The sequence below is a fragment of the Rhagoletis zephyria genome, unplaced genomic scaffold (assembly GCF_001687245.7).
Source record: "Rhagoletis zephyria isolate East Lansing unplaced genomic scaffold, Rhagoletis_zephyria_1.1 Rzeph_scaffold_00803, whole genome shotgun sequence".
In the NCBI taxonomy this organism is placed as follows: domain Eukaryota; kingdom Metazoa; phylum Arthropoda; class Insecta; order Diptera; family Tephritidae; genus Rhagoletis; species Rhagoletis zephyria.
In genome coordinates, this window is record NW_016157887.1 from 31,160 (window position 1) to 58,468 (window position 27,309).

General features: G+C 36.6%; 1 protein-coding gene and 1 long non-coding RNA gene across 2 annotated transcripts in view; both read right to left on the reverse strand.

The window, feature by feature from the left end:
• LOC108361597 (uncharacterized) overlaps positions 1-27,309 on the reverse strand; it is a gene marked incomplete at its 3' end in the record, with an annotated part of 47,094 nt that overhangs the window by 10,329 nt on the left and 9,456 nt on the right. The window lies entirely within an intron of this gene.
• Positions 1,835-22,865, reverse strand: LOC108361598 (uncharacterized). The gene is made up of 3 exons (XR_001847330.1): positions 22,854-22,865; positions 14,265-14,268; positions 1,835-1,932 (listed from the first exon to the last, which is right to left on the reverse strand). It is a non-coding gene; the product is annotated as an uncharacterized LOC108361598 (long non-coding RNA).

The following is a 27,309-nucleotide window of genomic DNA, read 5'->3' on the forward strand; positions in this document are numbered from 1 at the left end:
ACTCTTTACAGAGGTGGCGGCATTGCGATTCATTTTAATGCCAGGCTCAATTGTAAGGTTTTACATAAGTCTCCCAGTCTTGATACTGTGCAAAGTCTGTTTGTTGAGTTTAGTGATGGTGTTCAAAAGTGTCTTGTTGTTTGTGTTTACAACCCCCATAAATGCAATGACTTGACGACACTTTTCACTAAAATATCTGAGTTATCTGTAAGCTATATGCATGTCCTCATCTGTGGCGATTTTAATGTTGACATCAGGGAACTGCAATTATTCGTGTTTTTAAGTAATTGGTTGAATAACACAAGAAATAGTGTTAGTGGATATTATTCATTGCAGAATATTCACACATTGCACTAACCCTATTTTACACTCGGCACACAAAGCGAGAGCATGTACAATGACTAAGTTCTCTGTTGATATGCATTGGTGTAGTGCTCAATTCTCTCATTGAGCCATTAAACAAATAAGTTATACCGAAATGAGTAGGAGCACACAGAAGCGCCAATAGTTCAGTTGAGTGATTTTAGTGAATTTAGTAATTTTCGTCGTTTATAGTAACAAAACATGTACAAACGACGAGAAAGCCACAGCATGCGAAGGCACGGTGGAGAGAATACAGAGGTGGCGCCGATGACGATACCGCTACTCGGCTCTCAGTGATTTTGACAGAATCAGCTGTTTTGGTGACGTCATAGTAGAGAAGACAGCAGTAGTGATGTGCTGAGTCAATACTTTTAAGTACCCAATACTCTCGATACTCGGTACCGAAACATTTAGGTTTCGAATAAAAGCGCACATAGGCCAAAAATATGGAAAAAACGCCTAACAAAACCCGAATGTAAGAGCCAATAGAGCTTTTTTACTGATTCAAATGAAAGATGTATATATGTCGGTTCGATGCCATAATACAGAGAAACCCTTACTTGTTTGAAACATTTTTGTTCCAGCTGAATCGGACGATATCATTCTTGTAGGCCTTGGACAGATTCTGTAACCAGTTAACGACAATTTTCGAATCGGTATCGGTTTTGTCGACGTTTGATATCAAATATTTGTAAGTCAACAAGTGCGATATCGATCCGAAACTTGTCGCTAACTGGCTACAGAATCTCTCCCCTGAAAGGCTTCTTCATCCGTCAAAGTATTTTTCTTGAACCTTGGACCGACTAAGGTTAAAACTGATAGAATAATATTTTTCTGTGGCGATAAGTTCAAGTGTTTTAGCCGATATCATATAAATTAGTAATGAAAGTTTTTTCTAAACCTGAAATGCATATAATGGCGAGGGTTTAATGTAAATAATCGGTGATACCGAAAAGGAAGTATAGGGTACCGAAATCTTTTTTAAGTATTGGGTACCGAGTATTGGGGACAATTCAGCACATCACTAGTCGCCCTCATTCTCGCCGCTCTCAGTTGTCAACTCTACGATGACGTCACGCTAAAATTACTCTCACGAATCCTGCTGCAATCGGCGCAATCTTGTATTCTATCAAGCTCGGAACACTTTGACGACTGCAACTTCACGACGTAACGACAGCGACATCATTTTGTCGACTAATGTCGCCTTGAAGCCAGCTTCTTAAACATTTTGAAGACCTCAGCGACATAGCAAACAGCTGATTTTAAAGTTTGACATTTTGGTATATTTATTTCACAAATTGTGTATTTTTATTTAAGTAAATAAGAAAAACATGAACAATCAAGAATATGTGATTAATTTTGCGACAATTTAATTTTGCAGCACTACATCTACTCATTGTCGCCGGCAAAATTAGAAATAGATTTAATTTGGCGACGTCGACAATTGCAGTCCTGCAGCCAAGATGTCGTGCTGTCGTCAAAATAATTGTGTCCGTAAGAACGTGTGTACTTAAAATTTGACAGATGCTGCTTGTCGCTTGCTGTCGTCAGAGTGTTCCGAGCTTAATTCTTGATGCGAAGGCACACTAACACACTCTCACTTTTAGCTCACACTTGTTTATGGTGGCGCCCGCATGTCGCACAGTGTTGGGAAATGAAATTGTTCCTTCAGTACGAAATCTATACAAAAACTATACTTTTCGACTGTAAATTGCATCGACTTTTAATTTGCTCATATATTTTCTGAGTACATGCATACATTGATTCCCTTCAAGATCAATGATTTGATGGTATTCATGGGAAAGTTTATGTAGGTACATTTTACACTTTGAACATAAATGTGTATGCACATATTTTAAGGTACACTCCTTAACAAACAAATTTTTTTAAGTTATTATGCATGGATAAAGGAGACATCTTCTTTGAATTCAGTACTAAAGTTTGACATTTTATTTGTAGTATTTCAAGTGCTTATCAAAACTTGACGACACTCACATATTGACAAGATTGGCCATTTATCTTAAAATTATTTAATTTTAATTATTTGTTTATAAAAATGCAGTTTAAACTTTAATAAAACCCCAAGGTTCAATTTTTGCGCAACATTAAAAAATCAACAAACTTTCGTAAAAATTTCGGGCTTTTAACTCGATTTCCTAGAAATACATGTTTTGAGAATGCCGTTTGTAGTCCGATCAATTTAAATGAAGTGCAAGTTTAAAATTGCTGCGACTTATCGATGATTTTTAATATATATATATTTTTTTTTGATGAAGGTGTTGCTCATTTTCTTCGTTAAAAAAAAATCGCACTTGCACTTTATTATACTAAAATTGAAATAGAAAGCTCGAAATTTTTACGAAAGTTTGTCGATTTTTTTAATGTTGTTCAAAGATTTAAACTTATTTTCATACAGTTTTTGTTAAGGAATTAACTATATTTTTATAAACAAATAATTAGAATTAAAAAATAATAAAATAAATAGTCAACTCTAGTCAATATATGAGTGTCGTGAAGTTATGATATTTAAGAACATAAAGAATTAACGATGACACTGTTTCTAACTATATGAAGCTGATTTCGACATTTTGTTTTAATAAGATTTAGTATCGAAAATATTCTTTCAAAACTTGCCTAGGAATGTGAGGTTGATAGCACACCCTTTGCTATGTTATTATGGTTATTTCAAAACCTTTTTTCAAAACTTACAAAAGCAAAAACGAGAAGGCGACGACAAAAAGATAAAACGAATTCCCGCTGTGAATTTTCAGAGCTACGTATATATTTATAGTATTCATCACAAAATTGTACTAAAAAATACTGCGTAGTAAACAAAATTGTATCAAAAAAGTACAATTGTACCAAAAATGCAACACTGATGTAGAACAAAGCAGAACACAAATAATATTAAACTCGTTGAAATTATTTTCAGCCTCTCACTCGACTAAATGAGTAAAATCCAGCTGGGTAGACTATACTAAGCTGACCAACCGTCCTCCTCTGAGGAGGAATGTCCTCCTCAAACATGACCCGTCCTCCTCAAAAATTTTGTACTACTCTGTCCTCCTTTTGAGCAAAAATTTCCTCCTCTTCAAGTTTTATAGCAGTGATGAAAATTTAAAAAAAATTTCGTTCAGAATATTATTATTTCCTAATCGTACACAATCATTGTATTATCAATTATTTATTCAATCAATTATTTTTTGACAAAATGAAAATGTACAACACTGTCGACAAAAAAAAAAAGGCGTGAGTACTAGGTACTCATGAAATTTGATGTGTATACATATGCGAACGGCAAAGCATAAAAGTACGTTTACATATAAATATAATCTCAATCAAAGCTCGTTAGCTGTCAAATTGGTTGTGCTTGTTATTCACACAACTCGAGGAAAAGTTAAACTTCTTCTCTGTGCCACCGTGGTCACTTTTTTTTTGCAACACATATTAGGCCATTTAAATATATTTTAACTGAATATTTTATTAAAAATACCTTTACAAACCTATTTTCCTTACTAGCGTCAATTTTTGTTTACTTTAACATTTGACATTCCTCCTCTTCTTCGCAAGTATAATCGATAAAACTGGGTTGGACACCAAAAAGTTATCGGTTTAATCTGAGATATTTTTAATTATAATTTTGCATGGCTAATCTCTTTTTCTAATAACAGATTAGGGAGTCAAGCTCGAAAATTAGGATAATATTTTTATATATAAAGGCGATTCAGTTACACACATACAAATGTAGGTTAGGTTAGAAATTAAACATTAATTTCACTTAATTTTATTCATTTTGCTGATTTAATTTTTTTATTCATTTTCATTTTTAATTCTTTTAATACATGACATTATCGGTATGATTGATAAAATATACTTGTATATACTTGTGACTCAAGGGCGTTAAAATATCTTGGAAACACCGCATATAGGTAGATTTTCAAGTTTTATGCGGCAAAAAATATTTTATTGCCTCTATCTACTCAAAATTGTTTATCAAATGTAAAATTGAAATAATTTGTATTACAGATAGGTTATATTAATAAAATATATATATTAGCCAATAATTTACTATTTAAATATATTGACTACCTTTATTTATAAAATGTGTGTACACTATCATTGGTTAATTAGTTTTCGCTTTCAGAATCTTCGCTGGCCTCAAACTATTCCTTTGTCACATCTTTGACAACGGATTTAGAGGGTAACAGCAGCTTTATTGTGTCTGGGGAAAACGATTTGATATTTTTTCTTTTTTTGGTCATGAACCGAAATACTGCTTAAAAACGAGTCCGAGCTCATCAACAGCCGGTTATATATGTCACGGTTACATACTTCACGAGAAAACTTCCGGGAATAATTTTCTCGGTAGTGTTTGTTGTGGGCCTCTTGAGCCTCCCCGATAATTGTCCTATTGTTAATAAGGAATTAGTATCTTGTGCATTGTGGGTGTCATAGGATGCCATGCCGTCGTCGATTCGCCACTTCTCGCTCGCTATGTTTGAGTTCCGGTCGCTTAACGAAAAATTTTGCATGTGAAAGCAACAACAAAGTTAGCTAGCACGGATAGACGATAGCAAGTTTGGTTGTACCTCATTGAGTTCGTTCGTTTCGCCACTTGCTAACTGATGGCGAATCGATGACGGCTAATAATCAATTGTAGCGCATTTCCTCTTACTATGCATATGCCTAAATGTATGCAACCATTTGGCAAGCGAACACAGGGTGCTTCTAATGAAAATAAAAATTTTATGCTGAAATACACATGCTAAGCCCTTCGAAATTTTGTGCTGGGATATGCGTTACAGCTTCGCAAATTTTACCCCTACCGAAACCAAAGATGTATACACATCAAAAATTCACGGTAATATGTTTCGGTCTTATAATTATGCAACTCGTTTGACTTGTGTTTAGAGCAACCTTGAATTGTGTTTGCTTTTTTTAGCAAAGTTAACTTATTCGTTATTTATGTGTTAAAATAAATATAAAACAAATCTTTTGTGTTTTTAATGTGGACTATTTGTCCTCCGGAAATGCTAAAAAATTCTGGTCACCTTAACTATACTCGATAGAGACAAAAATTGCCGCCACAAATAAGAGTTAGTATATTTTGAGTGTGTTCTTGTTTTGGTGGAAATTACTCTTAGTCATTTTTTGAATTAGTGTAAGTGCTCATTTGCACTAATTTTTATGGATCATGGATAAGTGCTCTAATTTTATTAGTACTCAAAGCCGGTCTCTGGTTGACATTTTAACAAATAACGCCAAGTGTAAGCATTTACTGAGCAGCTTTAATGCTAGTGGCATTACTACTGCCAACAAATATGCAACACGCTTTGCGACGGAGTGTAAGCCAAGCATGTTGGACCTTTTTGCCGTAAGTGTAATTGGTAGTGTAAACCATATTGACCAATTTCCCTTAGCTGGTGTATCTGACCATGAATTGATGTTTTTATGTTATAATATAGAATTTTGCAAAGTGAAACCAATTACCCACTTAACGTTTAGGGATTACAAAAACGTAAACATGACTGAGTTATTTGAAGAAAGTGCTTCACTGGATTGGAACTCCTGTTGGTTCTTCTCAGACGTTGATAATAAACTAAACCATTTCAACACGCTGGTAAAATATTTGTTTGAAAAATATGTGCCTATTAGAAATATTAAAATTTTTCACAACCGAAAGCCGTGGTTCACTAAAGCCACTCTAAGCCTTAAAGCGAAATACAGCCTACAAATACTGGAAACGGAATCCCACTGATGATCGTTGGAACCAATATAAAAATTTAAGAAATGAAATAACTGCAAGCCTACGTCAGGCAGAAAAGGCCTATCTCAAAACTAAATTTAATGCTAACGTTCCCTCCAAGGTTATGTGGAAAAATATAAATTCAATGGGAGTCTGCGCTAAGGATAAGAAAACCTGCACCGTTGATGCCAATGTGATGAACTCATATTTTATAGGTGCAAATAAGCAAACAAATATTTCATCATATTAGATGAATCAAACTTTAGCCTTTAAACCTGCCTATGAATTCACGTTCGATGTAGCCACTGAACATGAAATTGTAAAGTGTGTCTACGCCATAAAATCGAATGCCGTTGGTGTGGATGGTATTAGTTTGCGTTTTTTAAAACTGATTCTTCCTCACGCGATTGCCTCACTTACTCACATAATAAATTTTGCCATAACCTCCTCTACCTTCCCAAACCAATGGAAAGTGGCAAATGTTGTTCCAATTCCCAAAAGTAACCTTCATGACTCTGCCTCTAACTATAGGCCTATCAGTGTTTTACCGGCACTATCAAAAGTATTTGAAAAGTTTATTTCCCATCAAATAGTGTTTCATCTGAATGAAAACAACCTCTTGAGTGAGTTTCAATCTGGGTTTAGACCTAACCAACAGCCATAGTAAAGGTTATGGACGACTTTCGCCCTGCCTTTGATAGTAAACTACTCACCATATTAGTACTTCTAGACTTTTCCAAAGCTTTCGATACAGTAAACCATGATATTCTGCTCTTGAAACTAAAATACTACTTCGGTTTTCATGCAACATCAATTAAATTGATGAAAAGCTACCTTTCTAATAGGCTGCAACAAGTCCAATGTGGAGATATCTTTTCGCAACGCAATGCAATCTTCTCTGGAGTGCCGCAGGGATCAATTCTGGGTCCGATACTATCTGCTATTTTTGTGAATGATATTGTCCGATTGCGACTGCGCGTGCAAAGCTTTGCACAGCGGTGCTGGGCAAGCGCGGAAGCAAAAAGTTATCGGAAGGGGAAAACGAAGTCAACAGAATAGTGAGATTGAATGTGTGACAGTGAACGAAAATGAGTGTGCATTGTGCCATTTTCGGCCCTTTCGGAAGCAGCCGGCACCTTCAGCACAATCGATTGATTTTCGGCACTATTTTTGCGTAACTCAATGCAACTAATAAATATTTCTTTCGGATCCGCAATTAAAAATATTTTTATTACATTTAATCGTATGTGCTTAAACTGATAAATGATATAAACATAGAAACGCAAGTAGAAGAATCTCGCTTCCACATTCTGCATATGCGCTTAACATTTTTGCTTAAACAAATTTGTCGAAATTTCATCTCTAAAGCAAACAATAAATATGATTTAATATATACTTTAGCTTTAAATAATAATTTTTAGTGGTGGGCGAGTCCGAGATGTTTAAATGATCGAGATAGTACATTCAATTCGCGTAGATTTTTGAGAACTTTTTTCGTTGAAGGTGTTGCACTTTTTTTCCATACTGAAATCTGTGTACATCATTTATCATTGTCTAAGAAAAACTGTAAAATAAAGCCTAATTTAAAATATTGGAATAAAAAACAACAACGCTATATGCGCATTCATCCATATAACATAAAATGCGAACTTTCGTTATATGGAAGAAAGTGCGCAACACCGCAAACAGAAAAATTCAAAAAATCAATGTTATTTTCTAGACACTTCAAACTTGCACATTGTTAACCCAAAACATGTCTACAAATTCTGAACAAAAACTGTGAAAATTTGATGAAACTTTGTTGATTTTTTCCATTCTTTCAAGTTTCGATTTATTTGCAAGGTTTTTGTTTGATAACGAGCTACAATTTTATAAAAAAAAAAAATAATTAAAATTATTTAAAAAAATAAAATAAATACCGGGTGACCGTGTAATTTTAGCAAAGATGAAGAAAATGATGATAAAACATCAATGCACTGTATAGGTCAGTTCATATTAATGAACATAAAATGAGATCACTATCGGTAAAATGGAAATCCTCAAGGGAAATTTATAATTTCAACGCATGGAATTTACATACATTTTTTACTTTCAACCCCCGAATTGCTCAATTACTTCTATTTCTGCAGGATCGCCATTAAGTAAATTGGTAAATTGCATTTCCAAAGATTTTTTCAAAATAAATAGCGACGAGGGAAATCGCAATCACCATAACGCACATCACTAATATTACTGTTCACAATCACGTTTACATTCAAAATTACAATTCAAAATTTCGTTTTGTAGCAAATATGAAATATAGGTATATCCATTTACTTAAATCTAAATGGATTAAGGATCAAAGTGCTAGAAGAGATTTGAGCGTTTGGTACAAAAAGTATTTTTGATGTTGAAATTGTACTTAAAATCGGAAAATTGTACTTTTGTACATTTTAAAATTAATTGTACTGAAAAAAGTACAATTGTACTGAAAATATCAACACTGTTTCACTGGCGCTGTACTTGCTGCAGCGATGCCAGATTTGAGCGTACCCAATTTTTCACCGATAATAACTCATGCGAGTGATTTGGGTATTGGGCATTTTACAAGCCTATTAGGGAGTATACATATCTGTGTTCGTATAGAATAGTAGCTTATGTCGGAAGACTGGCTTTAGTAAAATGTACCATTTCCTATAATCAATCCTGCAAAAATCGCGACTACTCCATGTATGCGTGTAAAGAGTACTCCCTAAGGGCCACGGAGTACTCCAAAATTAACCAGAATTCATATAAAAAATATGGTCCAATTAACATTGCGATGTCCTAGGGCAGGACCATATACTCCATCTCTGCATTACATCAGAGTAGCACAAAACTACTCCAACATATTAACAATGACGTTGTTGATTTGCTTTTTCGTTTGTACACGCTTTTGTTCTTAATTTCACAGATGCTTTTTCGCAATTAATAAAAACCAAAAACAAAAATAAAAAATTACGTGTTGCCTCTTTCGGTATTTGAACCCGAACATGCTGGGAGCTAACAACTAACAGCGAGCATCTCTACACGTTCAACTACAGCCAGACATGAAAATGTGCTTTCAAATGCTCAACTTCAATCACATTTCGTTAAAACACGAGCAGTGATCGGGGTAACAATAAAATGGTGCATAGACACGAGTTGGTCCGCTACAGCATGACAGAGGAGCATTTTTGTAAGTACTCCAAAATACCACAAATAGACCACATGGTCCAACGATTTTTGCAGGGTTCATACGAACACAAATATTTTCGCCTACAAATAATGTTGATTGTTTTAATTAAGTCCTAAGATAAGTTTGTGAATCTTATCAGTGTTCTATATAAGAACCAAAAATCAATCCCCTCGCCAATTAGAACTTTTGCTTTAAAAGAAAAACATACATAGCGCATTTACTCAATACTTGGTCTGGCATCACTGTTTGAGCATTGATGTGCTCAGCTCACTGTTGCCAAGGTCGTGCATTTTGCACTAAATTTAGTGCTTTTGGGAAACCAAAAAGCCACAATAATTGAAATTCAATGCTTGGTGCGGTATTAAGTGATGCTTTTTTAATTTAAGCACACCGAATGCATAGGTACATATGTATGAATGTATCACAGCGGACGGCAGTGCGCGCGAGTGACGAAAGCAGCCACAGTAGCATGCTGAAATGACTCGCTTATATATACACGAGATTTGGAAGTTTTTATCCAGACGTCCAATCGACATGTTTGAGATATCGTTGGAAAGGTCTTGCAGAGTGTGTCCAGAACATTTATTTAAGCTTCATAGNCGCAAAAGTACACATGCATACACGCATTTTTACTTGAAAATAAGTGTGTAGTGGTTAATATGTATACGATGCCATCTCCTTACAGCTCACTTCACCTCGCCTAGCACGCTCGCGTGCTCGCAGTTTGCCCGCGACGTCGACTGCGTGCACCTCTGCTGTGCATCCCTAGTCTAGGTGGAGAANCTACTAGTTGGAAAGATATAGAGGTAAATGTGTTTTGGTTCGTGTCTCCACTACGAGATGCTTTGGTATGTATGTGGCGTCTGTACGTACCATCATTTAATTTTGTTCAAACTTTCAGGACTTAAAGTAGAAAAAAAACTAAGAAGGCTTTGTTCCAGGATTTCNATTAGTGTTTAGATTAAATGATGACCTATTAAGAATATCATTCTGGGCCAAAACGAATGGCCTTTCTTTAAACGCAGCCAAAACTCAGGCACTATCTATAGCGCACGAGTCTTTTGACCTGAGTAGTTTATCGCCAATGTGCTTGAGAGNGTAAGCCTTTGTGGGCGTGGCTGCTGCCTGAAATTCGAAAAAAGGCAATTTTTTAAACTACCACTGAGGCCACACTACTCAGTCCATGTCATTGATGTGGATATCATTAGAAGGGTCTTAAAACAAGCTATCTAACGCTGTCANATTTAAAATAAACTCACGTTTAACTTGCGTTGACCACATTAATTACACTATATCAAAGATATATTATACTTTAAGAAACCTATGGTATACATGTTACTGACTACCAATTAACGTAAAACTANAACAAGCTATCTAACGCTGTCATTGCATTTATAAAATATAAACATGTCATAACGTTATCGCCTGAAAACTAAAAATCGGACTGCTGAAAATATACATTTCGGGAATTTTCTCAAAAACTGATCAGTCGATTTTATTCTAGGTCTCCACAAGTCTAGCCCAAAACCTTAGCTTTCATTTGGTTNTCTTACTTTGAGGTGGTATATGGTAATCTTAATTGTGAATCTAAAAATAAATTAAATTTAGCTCTAAACAATGTTGCCAGATTTGTATATTTTAAACGAAAGTTTGATCATGTTTCGTTGTATCTAACTAATTGTCTTGGTTTCAACTTGGAAAACTAGNCTGTGCTAATCACTGCGTACATGTCTTGGAAGCCACAATTTATGTGTATTTTAGAGTTTTTTTTCACATGCCGAAATTGTAACATTTTTCCCCATTTTAATTGCAGGTATGTACACAGTATTTAACTATTCTACATGGGTTTATCACCCGCACTCAACCAACCTGGAAAGACGCGTACAATAATACCTACAGTTGTACATAACTATGTTTGTATGTATGCATTTAGTTCACCCAATGTGCCGCTACTACTTACATACATCGGCGTAGCCAGAATGAAATTTAGGGGNTGCTTCAAAACGGCAGTTACAAACCTCTTTGTGTAGTATCCTTTCTTTTCCCTTGTTTCCCTCTTCTCTAGTATATGTTATCGTTATCTTAAGTAAATTTTTGTGATTAAATTGTCAAATATGTACATTGAGAAGACTTCATGTCTTACCGTACTATATCTTAAATAAATAAATAAAAATTTCTACTGGCACGTTTGAATGACCTTGCGTTCACTTTGTTACGCTCNAACCGTTCACTGAGCCAAACTACTTGAGAAAAAAGCATTAGTTTAATAGCACGAGTGCAACATCGTACACGCGATAGAAGTAAAACTTCTTTAAAAAAGCCCATGTGTGCGCCACACACCCGGTAGAAATCTTAACAAAAAAAAAATACGAGAATATCAGACGAAGACAGTAGTTTATTGTATCCAAAGTTGGTACCCAGTTGATAAGTTTTTATCATATCTCATATTTTGTTTTTATTTTTTCGAATACAAAGGATATGATCATTCTTTTCGCTTTATTCCGTATTCGAAAAATTATGTGTTTCGATGGACACATCGATTTGAATACATAATTTAGATTTANCGAACCGAACACTGATTTTGGTAATAAAATTCAATGATTTGCAAGCGTTGCTCGTTAGTAAGTCTATTCATGATGAAATGTCAAAGCATACTGAGCATCTTTCTCTTTGACACCATGTCTGAAATCCCACGTGATCTGTCAAATACTAATGCATGAAAATCCTAACCTCAAAAAAATCACCCGTTATTTGCATGTAATGCTTACGCTCTTTAAGNTTATACGCATATTTTAACTGCCTTTGAAACGTACGGAAAATCTTTTTTTTATCTGTTCGGAACGTTGCGAAACTCAGTTTATTGCTAGAAACACAGNGCATCTTTCTCTTTGACACCATGTCTGAAATCCCACGTGATCTGTCAAATACTAATGCATGAAAATCCTAACCTCAAAAAAATCACCCGTTATTTGCATGTAATGCTTACGCTCTTTAAGTAGGCGCTCACTCTCTGTCCATGCTTGTATATGAGCAAATTTGACATCGCTATAACTGGCAACAGTGCTTTGTGCCTTTCGCAATAAATTAAGTGCGTTTAGGGAATTACAACGCGAAAATTTTTTAGTTTAGCGCTTATTTCGTTCTTTGGTGCCCTTTTCAAGGCAATAATAAAAACGTGATTCTGTGGTGACATTGTATTTATTTTGTTCATTCATTTATTCATTCCAAACGTACCGAAAACTTTATCCGTTGACTTACACATATGTTAGTGTTTGGTCGAGCTTCTCCTCTGGATAATATGCTACCAGATAATCCAAACGCAATATTTTCACACAGTCTCTATCACGGAATTCATAGAAAATTCTGCTAATTAGCTGGGTGTGCGCATTTGTACAAAAGTAAGCAATTGCATGAAAATAAAGCCGCTAGAGAAACCAAGTGAAGTTTTGCAAATTGCTTTACGAATAAAAAAACATTTTGCAAATTAAATTAATTAACTGCGCTTAGTTGGAAATATTTACAAGTGACATTACGTGATTACTTAAAATATTTGAATATACAGCTTTATATGCAAAAATACCATTAAACATAGGAACACAAATTTGGTGTTTTTTTGGGAAAATTGCGCTATTTTCAGTATTTTGGTGCTTTTTTAACACTTTTTAAACAACTTGGCAATACTGATCACTAGCTGACCTTCATCGAGCGATCTCTGCTGGGTTCGGACTGAAAAAATGGGAGTAAAAATCAAGTTTTCGTACTAGATGTGAATTTCTTATCTTTATAAAAAACAATTCATTTCTCCTCGTATCACTGTATTCTGGGACTAAATAAGGGCCGAAGCTGCCTTTACAAGGGTCGATTTCTGTAGACTGGAAAATTGACTACCTAAATCATTTACACTTTACGGTTAAGATGTCATTTACAAGGGTCGATTTTGGTTGAACGACAAAAATCTACTAGGAAATCGACCCGAGTAAAGGCGCCTTAATCCAGTGAGCAATTATCACTAAAGTTAAAATGCCTTGGTTAAAATTAATAAAAAGTTATTTCATTCTTTCTTTACCGGGACAATTGTTACATCGGTGGGTAACGACGCAATTACAGAACTTTAGACAGAGCAATATTTTTCGATCGGGTTCAAATCGGGCGATTGTGAGAGCCTATTCACGAATTCTGGTGTATTTGCAAAGGTGCTGTAGCTCACAAAATGTAACAATCGTGTCGATAAAAAGGTAAAATATAACTTTTAGTTTGCTATTAAAAACCCCACCTCCTTTCTATTTGAACAGTGAATTTGTTGATGCAACAAAACGGATCAGATTTTCAGTTGAGCGGAGTAGAGGACTAGGCTTCAAATTATTTCGACAAAACGGAACAAATCTACTCCTATCGGAGGGATGTGAATATGAGGAAAATTTACGCTCTTTGTTTGGTGCACAAAGTCAGTATCACCGCAGTAGAGGTGCAAAACTATCGTTGGTCAGGCCATCGATAGTTTTCGATATTATTTCTAAATATGTTGTCGATAGTATCGTATTTATATGGTTTTGGCTCAATTTTCGTATGAAGATTTCCTTAAGAATATATTCCGAAATTACGTTTCGATAACCTTGTAAACTGCTGGACATTTTTTTTAATTGTTTAACCGTCAAGTTAGAAGTAAAGTTATTGAAAATTTTAAATGAATTGAAATGAAATAAAATTGGGCGTACTGAAATTTTATATTTGTGGTTTTCGATATCCTCCGTCATATATATGGCATTCATCAAGTAAATTTAAATTTTAGAAGAAGAAAACATTTTTTATCTGAGAAGTAATGGTTTTTATCTACCTTTTATTAAATAATAAATAGTGGTACATAGATAACATTGAAAGTTTTGGTATAAATTAATTTGTATCAGTTTTTTAGCGGTATTTTAAAAGATGCAAGGTTTTCCGTCATTTTCGAATTTTGACATTACTCTTTTAAAAAAGTAGCAATCAAATTTTTAGTTCAACTTGGATGTTTAAGAGAAATGAAAAGAAAAGAAGAAATAAAACTAAAATAAATAGTGAATCACATGTCTGTCGGACTATCGATAGGACCAAAAAACAATCAATAGTAGGGAAAAATAAAAAACATCGATACTATCAATAGTGCCATCGATAGTTTTGCACCTCTACACCGCAGCCGTACTGCGATGAACATGATGTTGGTGGAGATATAAATAATTTGTTCGCAACTTTTCATACCCTTCCTCCCGTAAACTGTTTTTCCCTTTCTCTAGCCCGCGCTCGCCCTTTCGCTGCTGCGCGGGCAAAAACGTGCCCACCTCTGATCTATAGGAATGCAAAAAGTAATGTAGTATATACGCACGAAAAGATGCAAGAATTTCTCCACAGCGATGTCATACGAAAGTAATATGTCGCATGTCGCTTTACGAAACTATAAATAGAATCTATAAATAGTATAAAAAAATAAAAATAAAAAATATAGTCCGTGCCACAGGTTTTGAACCCGTGACCAACAACTCGGCAGAAGAACACGCATCCATTCGGGTACAGCAGCTGTTGAACAAAAAACATGCTTGAGTTAGTTTTCAAACTTTTTGTTTTGTTTGTCGCTTCAAAACTACACATCATCAGCTCGCTTACATTGCGATGCATCTTTTCGTTCAACCGTAGTTATTAATCTTTTCTTGGTATTTTCCCACTGGATATTTACACTTACATATACATACTGAGATGTAAACAGTCAACACAAGGGTATTATAACTTTGTTCACATAACGGTTGTTTGTAACAGGCAAAACGAATCGAGATAGATATAGACAAATGTATACATAAATGATCAGAATGAAAAGAGAAATCGATTAAGCGGTGACTGTCTGTCCGTCCGTCCGTCCGTCTGTGCACACGATAACTCGAGTAAAAATTAAGATATCTTATCGAAACTTGGTGCGTGTACTTCATTCGGGCGTAGGACGGATGGTGTTGAAAATGGGCAAAATCGGACAATAACCACGCCTACCTCCCATATAACGGTAATTTTCAGAAATACAAAAACTGCGATATTTTAGTAACTACTGAAGATAATTCACTCAAAATTGATATTTACAATACATTTTAGACGATAAATAAGAATATTGAAATATTTTGAAAATGGGCGTAGCCACGCACACTTATGGTTACAAGTGCATATATTGGTAACCGCTGCACCAATTTCTTCGAAACTTGGCACATTTGTTGGCCCTGTTACAGCATACCAAATGGCCGAAAATTTTTAACATCGGACAGTAACCACGCCCACATCCCATATAACGGGAATTTCGATAAATACGAAATCCTCGATAAATCGGTAAATATTAAAGCTAATTTATTCAAAATTTGATGGTTGCAACAATTCTTTACCAGGAAATACGCTTATGATAAAATGGGCATGGCACCGCCCACTTATGATCATATATATGTATCTCGCTAACCGTTCTAGCAATTTGTACCAAACTCGGTATGGTTATTGTGCTCGCCACATAAAAGCAAACCATTGAAAATTGTTGAAATCGGACTAAAATTACGGCCGCTTTTCATATAACGGTAAATTTCAGAAATGCTTGAAATTTCAATATTTCGAAATTTAAGGACGCTAGTTTACTTAAAATTTATACACCCCGGCTTATCATGTAGCGGTAGCTTTCGGAAAGGTGGAAAACATATATTTGATACTTGCGCCGGGTATTTAATGTTCGGCTCCGCCCGAACTTAGACTTTCTTACTTGTTTGTATGAAAATATTATTTTTAAATACCAACATTTTTAAACGGCAATTAAATATAAAGTATTCATTTTGACTATGCATTATTTCCCTCAGTGTACTAAATGTGCATAAAGCTTTAAAGAACTTTGCCCGCGAACAGGCTGGTGCCCACCACCGCTTTAGATCATAGCTGGCAGTGGGGCCAGATATAGGGATTTCACCTCATTTGGGGATGTGGGGATTTAAAGGGGATTATTATTTGGTTTAAACTTTTCATATTGAAATTAATATACATATATTTTACTGGCTGCCCTTAAAAATTTCTCGAAAAAGATTTTCTTTGTACATACTTCTTGCGCGGTATGTTTATAATTGTTTTCTATCGCCGTCAAAGCATTATTCGGCGCAAATGTCTGCTTTGATTAACTTTCGCTGAGCAAACAATTTCCTCCCACTTCATTACACCAAATTCTGATTTCTTTTCTGATTTCTTTGCACCGACACCATCGGTTCTTCATTTAAGATCAAAAAAAATTTTCAAAATGGCCAGCGCACAAAAAAAGTAGATTAGTTGGGCGAATTTACAGACAGCAGAGTGAATAGCAACCTTGGGCCGAAGGTATGTTACTAAAAAAAAAAAACATAAAAAACAAGAAACCGCAATACATTAAAAACCAAGTGATCTCTTACATTTGTACATATGTGTACTAGTGTTGCCAGATTTTTTTCCAGTCATACGGGACAAAGGCATTATTTGTCCCAAAAATACGGGGTTTGCAAAAATTTAACGGGACAAATGAGAAATAAAGGATTTGTTTTAAAAGCCAAACTACGAACCCATATATTGACAAAGGTGATCCATTTCAACGAAGATTTAATTATAAACTTGTGATAAATTTCGCTAATTTCATGACAACACTTTTTAATCTATGCAAAAATATGTATGTATGTACGTAGACATATAATTGACAAAACCATAAAAACAATGTAAGAGATACAATTGCGGTCAAAATAATAGCAACAAAGTTCAAAATGATACTGTTGGAATTTATTATTATTTATTTATTGTTAACGATATTCATTTAAAATATAGGTCGATCCTTATAAGATTCCACATAAACAAAAGATTCAAAGCTCGCACAAAGTTTACAAAAACTAATTGAAGTAGAAGCAATATCACATTTTATAATTCTTTCAATCTGTTTAATTGGTCATTCATTTTAATGTTGTTCGTTTTAAATCAATGTAAACACCATGTAATGTAATGTAATAGATTTGTAAAACCATTGCGAACCTGCTTGGTTTTGTGTAATAGGGTACCAAACTCCTTTTTGTGCAGCGCTAGCAAATGCACCACAGCAACCCATGTTGGTTTCGTTGCTTGCGCTTTAACTTGCCGACGAACGAAAATTCAATTGGCTGCGAGCTTGCGACAGCATCGGACGTGTGCGCGCAATACTGATTTGGTCAACACGCCGGAGCTATAATAAGAACAAAGCCAAGAAATAAAGTGAGAAAGTTTTTATAAAGGGCATACACCGTTTATTAATTATAAAAATAAACAAGGAACAGAGTTTGTATTTGACCAAGCCGTTAGAGGAGATGCGCACACAATATTATTTTGAGCAGCACTCCTAGCACTTCAAATGCACTACACTCTACGCTCGTCGAAGCATCCAACTACTTCAGTGGGCCCCAACCTGTTACCACAACCAGCGACAAACCCGTATGCCCCAGTGGTCCCCAACCTGGTGCCACAACCACCGACAGATCATACTTTTATATTGGCGCCCAACTTAGCGGCCGCGAACAATGGCAACGTTTTCGTCTGAGCAATTTCAACAAATTTTGGCAGCGTTAGCGAGTGACAAAAATAAGGGCTCGTTTACTGGATGCACTGCGCGTTTCCGTGGACAACGAAGCCCCGAGGCTGTGGAAGAGTTCCTCGCAGCTATTACCATATATAAAGACATCGAAGAAGCTTCCGACGCAAACGCATTGCGTGGAATGTCACTACGTTTGGAAGCAGTAATGTGGTGGATTGGAGTGAAAGAGAAGGTGGCTACATTTTCTGAAGCTATCGACTTGATCCCCACGACATTTTCACCGCCAACTCCCGGTTGGAAAATATTTTTGCAAATTTTTGAGCACAAGCAACTAGCGCGAGAGCCAACCGACAGCTTTATATGCAAGAAACGGCTACTATTTTCGCATCTTAAAGACAGCATAAGTGAGACTGTAGAAGTCAACATGATTTACGGCCTCTTGTCCGCTAAGATAAGAGATCGCGTTCGCCGTGAAATGTGCGTAACATTCGATGAACTCTTGAAATGCAGCCGCGAAGCAGAAATGTTTTTACAAGAAGTTACACAGAGTGCACTGGCGGTAAAGCACGCCGATCAAAAGCACGTGGAAAACCCAAAGCGATGCTCGTTTTGCCGTATTCGTGGGCACACCGTCGAGGTTTGCCTGAAGCGTAAAAAGCAACAACAATCACAAAAAGAGGTACTACAAAAACAGCAACAAGCGAACGTATCAAGTACAGTTGAATCCGCTTCAAAAAATGTAGGAGCGAGACGAAATGCCACATTCGCATGCTACGGGTGCGGTGCTCCGGGAGTAGACCGTTCAAACTGTAACAACTGTAGTGGGCGAAATAAAGAGAGTCCACAATATGTCTCCTTTAATAGCATCTCAACCACCATTGTTGGTAGATAATTACCGTCCGTCCACATTGATATGTTTGGGTTAAAAGGCGAAGCTTTATTCGACACTGGCGCAAAAACAAGCATTGCCAGCGCAAAATTAAAGAAAATCTTGACTCACAAGGTTTGTGTGTTTCAGGACGTCAAAGCTGAGGTTACATTGGCAGATGGCACCACCACGACGCAAAAAGTATTGTCAACCATTTGCGATATCACAATAGGTAATCGTCAGATGAAAATTCGGCTAGTTTCCTTACCGAATGCTACTAAAAACCGTACTCTTATTGGTGCTGACTTCATGGAGCAGGCTGGCATAGAGCTGAACATGGCGCAAAGGCCTTGGTACTTCGAAGATGAAATATGATTTCATCAAACCCAGCGTAGACAGTCAGCTCTCTGCAATGGATATTGCTGGGGAATATATCAACGCCTGCAAAATTTCGGGCGTCGGTATAGCAGACATGAACAACAAGTCGAAGTTTGTCGATTTTGTTGAAAATGGTTAACGAATGAGTAAAGCGCCTCGTATCCCAGAAATTGTTTTTTTTTTTGTAAAAAAAAACTCGAGAACCGCAAGCAAAACAATGAATATTCGCCACACTCGATTCAGAATATTTTCAGGGATTCAATTCCTGTTGGTGAAGGTGCACCTGAAAATACATCACGACTGTTTGCACCACCAATGGAAGTTCAAAATGAGGACTCGTACGACGATAAATATTTGGACATCCATTCCATATACTTAACTATGTTGCAAGGAAATGATGCTATAGACTTATCGGATGGCCAGAAGATCAAAGCTAGACTCCTTGTTATTGGAAAACGCGGATTTATTCGCTGAACCAACTTCAGCAACACCATTCGTTACGCATAAGATTGATACTGGAAAGCATGCTCCTCTCGCTTTACCTCCATACCGTTTGTTATCAGCACGCAAAAGTGAACTAAAGAGCGAAATTGAAAAGATGTTAGAAAGTGGGGTAATAGTCGAGTTTGACTCGCCGTGGGCCGCACCAGTCGTCATGGTTCCGAAGAAAACAGGAGGTGTACGAGTTTGTATCGATTATCGGGAGCTTAATGCTATAACCAAATCAGACCGATACCCGCTTCCGCGCATCGACGATCTGTTGCATGATGCCAAAACTTCGAAGTTTATGTCTACGATCGTTTTACAATGTGGTTACTGGCAGATTGGCGTAGAGAAACAAGACCAAGACAAAACGGCTTTCGTCACACCATTCGCAATGTACAAATTCACTCGTATGCCATTTGGGCTGCGAAACACACCAGCAACTTTTCAACGTCTCAGTGACCGTCTAAAGGTATCGCTGTCCGGTCTGACACTGGTCGCATACTTAGACGATATCATTTAGTGTTCAATAAGTTTCGAACATCACTTGAAAGAGTTACAGAAAGTCTTTGATCGTCTGCGTTATTTCGGCCTCAAAATCAACAAAGAAAAGTGCAGATTTGCGTGCAGTGAGTACAAGCGTGTTCCTGGTACAGGCGCTTCGTTCCCCACTTTGCCGATGTATCCAAACCACTGTCACAACTTCTAAAGGAAAACGCTACTTGGTTGTGGGCCAGTGAGCAACAGAACGCCTTCGAGAAACTGAAAGTAGCCGTGGGTAACACAGTGCGGCGCCGCGCCATTGCGCTGATACCGACAGCTGAGTTACTGGCGCCGATACCGATTTTCACAACTCAGTGACGCAATGGCGCCAGCAAAACCGGAACGCTGATAACACCGGGCGCCGCAAAGAACCAGCAAAGAACACAAAAAACGAAGTGTCACTTATAAAATGTGCAGCACAAGGCGAATTTTTACAAGGTGGTGTTGCTAAAATTAGCCGCGGTCCTTCTGAATGTGAAAATTATGTGTTTGTTGTATTTTTGGGTTTTGAACTTGGGTATACTTGAGTTGTTTTTGCCCAACCGATACCACCTTGTATTAATTCACCTTAGCTCAACACCGGAACACTGACAACACCGGGTGTCGCAAAGAACCAGCAAAGAACATCCGCAATAGAAGTGTCTCTTGTAAAATGTGCAGCACAAGGCGAATTTATACAAGGTGGTGTTGCTAGAATTTGTCGCGGTCCTTCTGAATGTGAAAATGATGGATTTGTTGTATTTTTGGGTTTTGAACTTGGGTATACTTGAGTTTTTTCTCAACCCATATCACCTTGTATTAATTCACTTTGGTGCAGCGTGCAGCAATAAAGGAAATGAGCTTTAGCCTGAAGAGGCACAATTGTGCCAACACACTGTGCTGATTCCGACAGTGGCGCTGGAGTTAATGTGTCAGCGCCAAAAAATTTGCGCCGTTACCCAGGCCTAACTGAAAGGTCTATTGGTAGTTTCACCGATTCTAAAGCAAGTAGATGACGATTTGCCTTTTTTCTTCAAAACTGACGCCAGCGGCTACGCACTTGGGCCAGTTCTACTCCAGGGGGAGGGCCCCAACGAGCACCCCATAGAGTACGCCAGCCGACTGTTAACGAAAGCGGAACAAAATTACTCGACGATCGAACGAGAAGCACTCGCTATTGTGTGGGCTGTACAAAAGTATCGAGGCTATATCGAGGGTCCGAAGTTACATTGATCACTGATCATCAACCCCTCAAATGGCTGATGACCTTGAAGTCACCAACCGGTCACTTGGCACGGTGGGCGTTAAGTTTACAACCGTACAACATGCGAGTCGAGTATCAGCCAGGGGAAAACTAATGTTGTGGCTGATATGCTATCGAGGCCACCCTGTGAAGCAAATCACGACGATGTGGAAACGTGCACAATATGCTCTTTCGACGTAGAGTTCCCACGAATGGGCGCAAAGGACATCCGCGAAAGCCAACTTAAGATCCAGAATTGAAGCGCATCTTCCAATGATTCGAAGAAAAGAGAGGATACATATGTAATAAATGATGGTGTTCTCTATTGCTATCATGATGAAAACACCGAAGAAGCACAATTGGTTATACCCATAATAAAGACATGGCAGGTCACTATGGAGTTGACCGAACAGCGGCCAAAATAATCTCCCACTATTACTGGCCTGGCATTCGTCAAGATATCAAAAGACACGTAAACAACTGCACAGACTGTCAACGCTATAAGGCAACGAACCTGAAACCGACGCACTGTAGACAATGTCCAGCACGAAGTGAGAGCAGTGATACACTCTCAAAACTTCATACCAGAGATCACTCCTTATCTGGCTACTATAGCTGACGCGTTCAAGGAGGCTAAAGAACGCGAAGAAAGATAGCAAGATGCCAACAAAGAAGTGACGAAACCCAGCGACGTGAACACAACCCTCTCAAAGTGGGGTCGAAGGTTTTGGTCACTACCCACGTCTTGAGCAATGCAACGAAGGGAGTAACCTCGAAGTTCGCTCCAAGACGTGATGGGCCCTACGTCATCATAGAACGTTAAGGTGCAACTACGTACGTTATCGCGCACGAAGACGATTTACAACCACTCGGTATGTACCGCGCATCAGCGCTCACTCCTTATGTAAGTGCCAGAGATGCCCGCGAGACTCCTGTCAACATTATACGCCGACGGGGCGTCCACGGAAGACTCGGAAGTAGGCTGCCTCATCGGGACGATTTCAGCAGGGGAAGATTGACGCAATCTCACATTTTATAATTCGTTCACTCTGTTCATTGTTCATTAATTTTAATGCTGATCGTTTTAAATCAATGTAAACACCATGTAATGTAATGTAATAGATTTGTAAAACCATTGCGACCCTGCGGGGTTTTGTGTAATAGAGTACCAAACCCCTTTTTGTGCAGCGCTAGCAAATGCACCACGGCAACCCATGTTGGTTTCGTTGCTTGCGCTTTAACTTGCCGACGATCGAAAATTCAATTGGCTGCGAGCTTGCGGTAGCATCGGACGTGTGCGCAGTGTTGCCGTTGTGCGACTAAAGGGGCAATTTGACCCTTTTTAAGTGCCAATACCCTTTGACCCGACTTTTTAAAAATTTCGATTTTTGACCCTTTTCCAAAATTATGTGCGACTTTTGCCCCTTTTCAGAGATTTTTCTATGAAATTTTAACAGAACCATGCTTTTATAAAATATTTCCTCCTGTAATTACGAAAAAATTCATCACTTTTAAAGGAAATGCTCTTCTCCCTGCAGCAACTCGATTTTTGTGTTTTATGCAAATTTTTTACCGCTATTTTCTTTTAAAATTCAGCAGCGAAAAGACTTTATAATATGTACATGTAAATTAGATTTTGACTTTGGTTCTCAGATTTATTCTTTTACTAGTAAAGAAAAGCAAAAATAATAAGGTGACCCTTTTTTTCGTCAATTACCCTTTTTTTGCGACTTTCTGAAAATTCTCAACGGCAACACTGCGTGTGCGCACAATACTGATTTGGGCAACACGCCGGAGCTATAATAAGAACAGAGCCAAGTAATAAAGTGAGAAATTTTTATAAATATACATACAGCTTTTATTGATTAAAACAAAAAAACAAAGAACAGAGTTTGTATTTGACCAAGCCGTTAGAGGAGATGCGCGCACAATATTATTTTGGGCAGCCCTCCTAGCACTTCAAATGCACTACACTCTACGCTCGTCGAAGCATCCAACTACTTCAGTGGTCCCCAACCTGGTGCCACAACCAGCGACAAACCCGTGTACCTCAGTGGTCCCCAAACTGGTGCCACAACCAGCGACAAACCCGTGTACTTCAGTGGCCCCCAACCTGGTGCCACAACCACCGACAGAGCATACTTTCATTAAGTTAAAAAAATGTTCATCACAATCTCGATTTCTTTAATTAGATTTCCTAGAAAGATTTCGCATAAGTATGCAGTTGTATAGCTCATTTTAGTATAATAAAGGGCCTGTGCTATGGTGGAAAAACTTTTTACTATGGTGAGAAAATTTTACATTTCTGCTGTGCCAATTCGTAACTTTTTACTGCTGGAAATTTTTGACAGTTGCTTTGATGCAGAAAAAGAATATCGAGTTAGCAATTAATAAAATACAGCGATTATATAGAAAATATTCGCCTTTGCTGATTTCAGTTCTTCCGGAACTGGAACCCTTGAACTTATCAGACCATTAAGCCATTTTTCTCTAATACTTTACTCGCTTTGGTTTTATTTAATTTATGTGTATACATATACATACATACATGCGTTGTTCGGTATTCTTGATAATCGGGCATGTGCTGCAAATCGTACGAGTTGAAATCGGTGCGATTTGCATACTATTTTTGAATATTTTTAAAGAAAGTAATAAATATTTCAAATGGAAATAGCGAGAAACACATCATTTACGTCATATCTATCGATTCAGTGCCAAAATTTGCCATTTTTTTAAGAAATCTCCAAAGTGGGCTTTATAAATCACACCGATTTCAAATCATACGATTTGCAGCACATGCCCGATTATCAAGAATACCGAACAACGTATGTATGTATATGTATACACATAAATTAAATAAAACCAAAGCGAGATTCTTTACTTCTCAAGCATGATTCAATAATAAAAGTTTTGATAATTATTGACAGCCACGGTTTGAAACTCATTTGTGTTTACGAAAGACGGAGAAACGGTAAAGATTGGAATCCCTTGGTGCGAAAATGATAGTACAAATGTAAATAAAGTAGTCAATTAGTAGTGAAATAACTTTTGTAAATTCTAATCAGTGTTGCCAGAACTTTTTGGGCCGACCGGCTAAATTGGCAAAAAAGAACGGCTTAATACTTCAACTAAAATTAACGTGATTTAAATAAAGAAGCAGAAAGACTAGTAAAGTCATGAAATTATTTTTGGTTAACAAAAGTGATACGTAGCTAAGCGTTACATCACAAGTCATGTTTGTAGTACTTAAATATAGAAGAGAAATCAATTACAAATAGGGTTTTCATTATACTGAAAAATTTTGCCTTCTTATATTGTAGCCTTTGCGCAACGCTACCTTTCGCTCTGCAATGGCAAACCACGTCAAGTAGGCCCAAAAATTTCTGTCAAATGCGATTTTAATAATAAATACATTTTTGGATAGGGAATCCGCCATGTACTTAATGGTATAAATATTTTTTTCATATTACGCTTTTTGTTTATTTTATTAGCAATTGAAATTTGCGAGTATTGCAAGTTATACATAATTGTAAAATCAATTTCTCGTAAACTACTAAAGATATTTGTATGAAATTTGGTACACTTATAGACAAATGTGTATACTATATACTACTTATTTAGTTATGCTATAAGTGTTAAACAGTAACATTTTGCAATAATTTTTCATAAACAATTGCAATTTTTTCGTGTTTTTTCACGCTGTAAATTAATAAAGCTAGTGTCAGATTACGCGGAAAACGTTTACCTTTCATAATCAGTGTTGCCGCGAAACATTTTTAGTGGTAGCTAAATTCCAGCTAAAAAAGGGCTAAAAAAGAGCTAAAAATCGTCGTTGTGGCTAAAAATGGTAGCTAAATTTTTTTACCTACATCTTATATATAAAAATAAGTGCACGTTTTTGGTGTGACCTCATAACTTGAAAACAGCTTCACCAAATTCAACCAAATTTATGTGGCATATTCGATTTATCATGCAGATGGTTTATGCGAAGTTTTCCCGAATTCGGAAGAGGGGGCGTGGCACCACTCATAGTAACTAAAATATAAAAATAAGTGAACGTTTTTGGTGTGACAATATAACTTAAGAACGGCTTCACCGAATTCAACCAAATTTATGCGGCATATTCGGGCCATCATGCAGATATTTTATGTGGAGTTTTCCCAAATTTGGAAAAGGGGCGTGGCATATGTATGTATCTTATGTATACAAATAAGTACACGTTTTTGGTGTGAGCTTATAACTTGAGAACGGCTTCACCGAATTCAACCAAATTTATACGGCATATTCAGGCTATCATGCAGATGGTTTATGTGAAGTTTGCCCGAATTCGTAAAAGGGGGTGTGGCACCTTCCATACTAACTAAAATTTTTTTGTTGTATATCTCTTGAAATATTTGTGGTAGAGTACTGGAAGTTGGTATAGAGGTATAACAAATAATTCCATACTCATGGATAAAAATGGGCAGTATTGGAAAAGAGGGCGTGGCACCTCACATCTTATATATAAAGAATAAGTGCAAGATTTCAACCAAATTTATACGGCATAGTCGGGCTATTAAGCAGATGGTTTGTGAAAAGGGGGCGTGGCACCACCCATACTAACAAAAATTCTCATCTGGTATATCTCTTGAAATATTTGTGGTAGATTACTGGAATTGGTAGCTATACGTGGCCTGTTCAAGAGTTGGCATTCCAAATTGTTTATTTATTCATACCCAAGATGGAAAAACAAAAAATGTTGTATATCCAAATCTGTTGGATTAAGATTTAAAATAAAGAATCAAAAATTTTGAAATAAAATAAATGATAAATTTTCATATAGAAAAATTCCAGGACTTTTCATTCGTTTTTCAATATTTGGTGTAGAGAAGCACACCGGAGTACTGCTAGTATAAATATGTAAGTATACACGCAAACATTTTCTATAATTACTGGTATAGAAAAACAATGAACTCTGAAAAGAATTACTATTTTATTCAACAAAAAAAACTTTTTGTGTAACACATAAAGCATATTAAGGGCCACCAACTTACCTATTTTAAAGTATAGTTAAATCGTTAACGGATAAGATAACGGCCCAGAAACGTAAGGAACATACATAGAAATATGTTTACTTCGCTTTATGAGCGAAGAGTTAAATTCATGAAAATCATAAAAAAAAATTTGAATGTCAATGATGAATAAATTTTGAAAAGGGCTAAAAAAAGGGCTAGGGGCAATTTCAAATTTTTGTGGCCAAAAAAAGAATTTGGTAGCCAAATTTAGCCACCAAAGGGCTAAAACGGCAACACTGTTCATAATCTGTATAAATAATTTTGTTCGTCCAATCCGTTCCGCAGATATCGAATTTTTTGTTAGTCTGTGTATCGCCCTTATGCGCGGCATACTCACCCAACTCGTAGGGCGCTTTGCACTTGGTCTTTCCGCGCATGACTCTTTGTTCCAACACATAATAACGCTCGAAATCGCCACACAAAATTATTGACAGTTTAAGGAGAAAGGTGCATTACCACTCGGATTTTTATTGTATACATTTATCATTACATGGAAACATACAAAAATATAGCTTAGCAATGTAATTGATATATACATGCATACATGTTTTTTCCTCTTTGTTCACAATTAATTTTATGAGGCTTTATCTTCTAATATTTATCTCATATTACACAATATAAGAACAGGGTTGGGGGGAATTTATTGAAATGCGGAAACTGAGAATAATGTTGATTATAAAAATTTAAATAATATAACTTAAATTATACATTTTAATACTTCAATGCTTGCAAACTTAAATTATGTTCTTACACTGAAAATAAAATTTCGTAAAAGTGCTAGGAAAAACTTTCGTAGTCTTCGTTATTGTATAATGTACGAAACTGTCGTTCATAATACGAACACATTTTCCACAACGAAACAAGATTTTACGAACCATTCGTAAATATAACGAAAG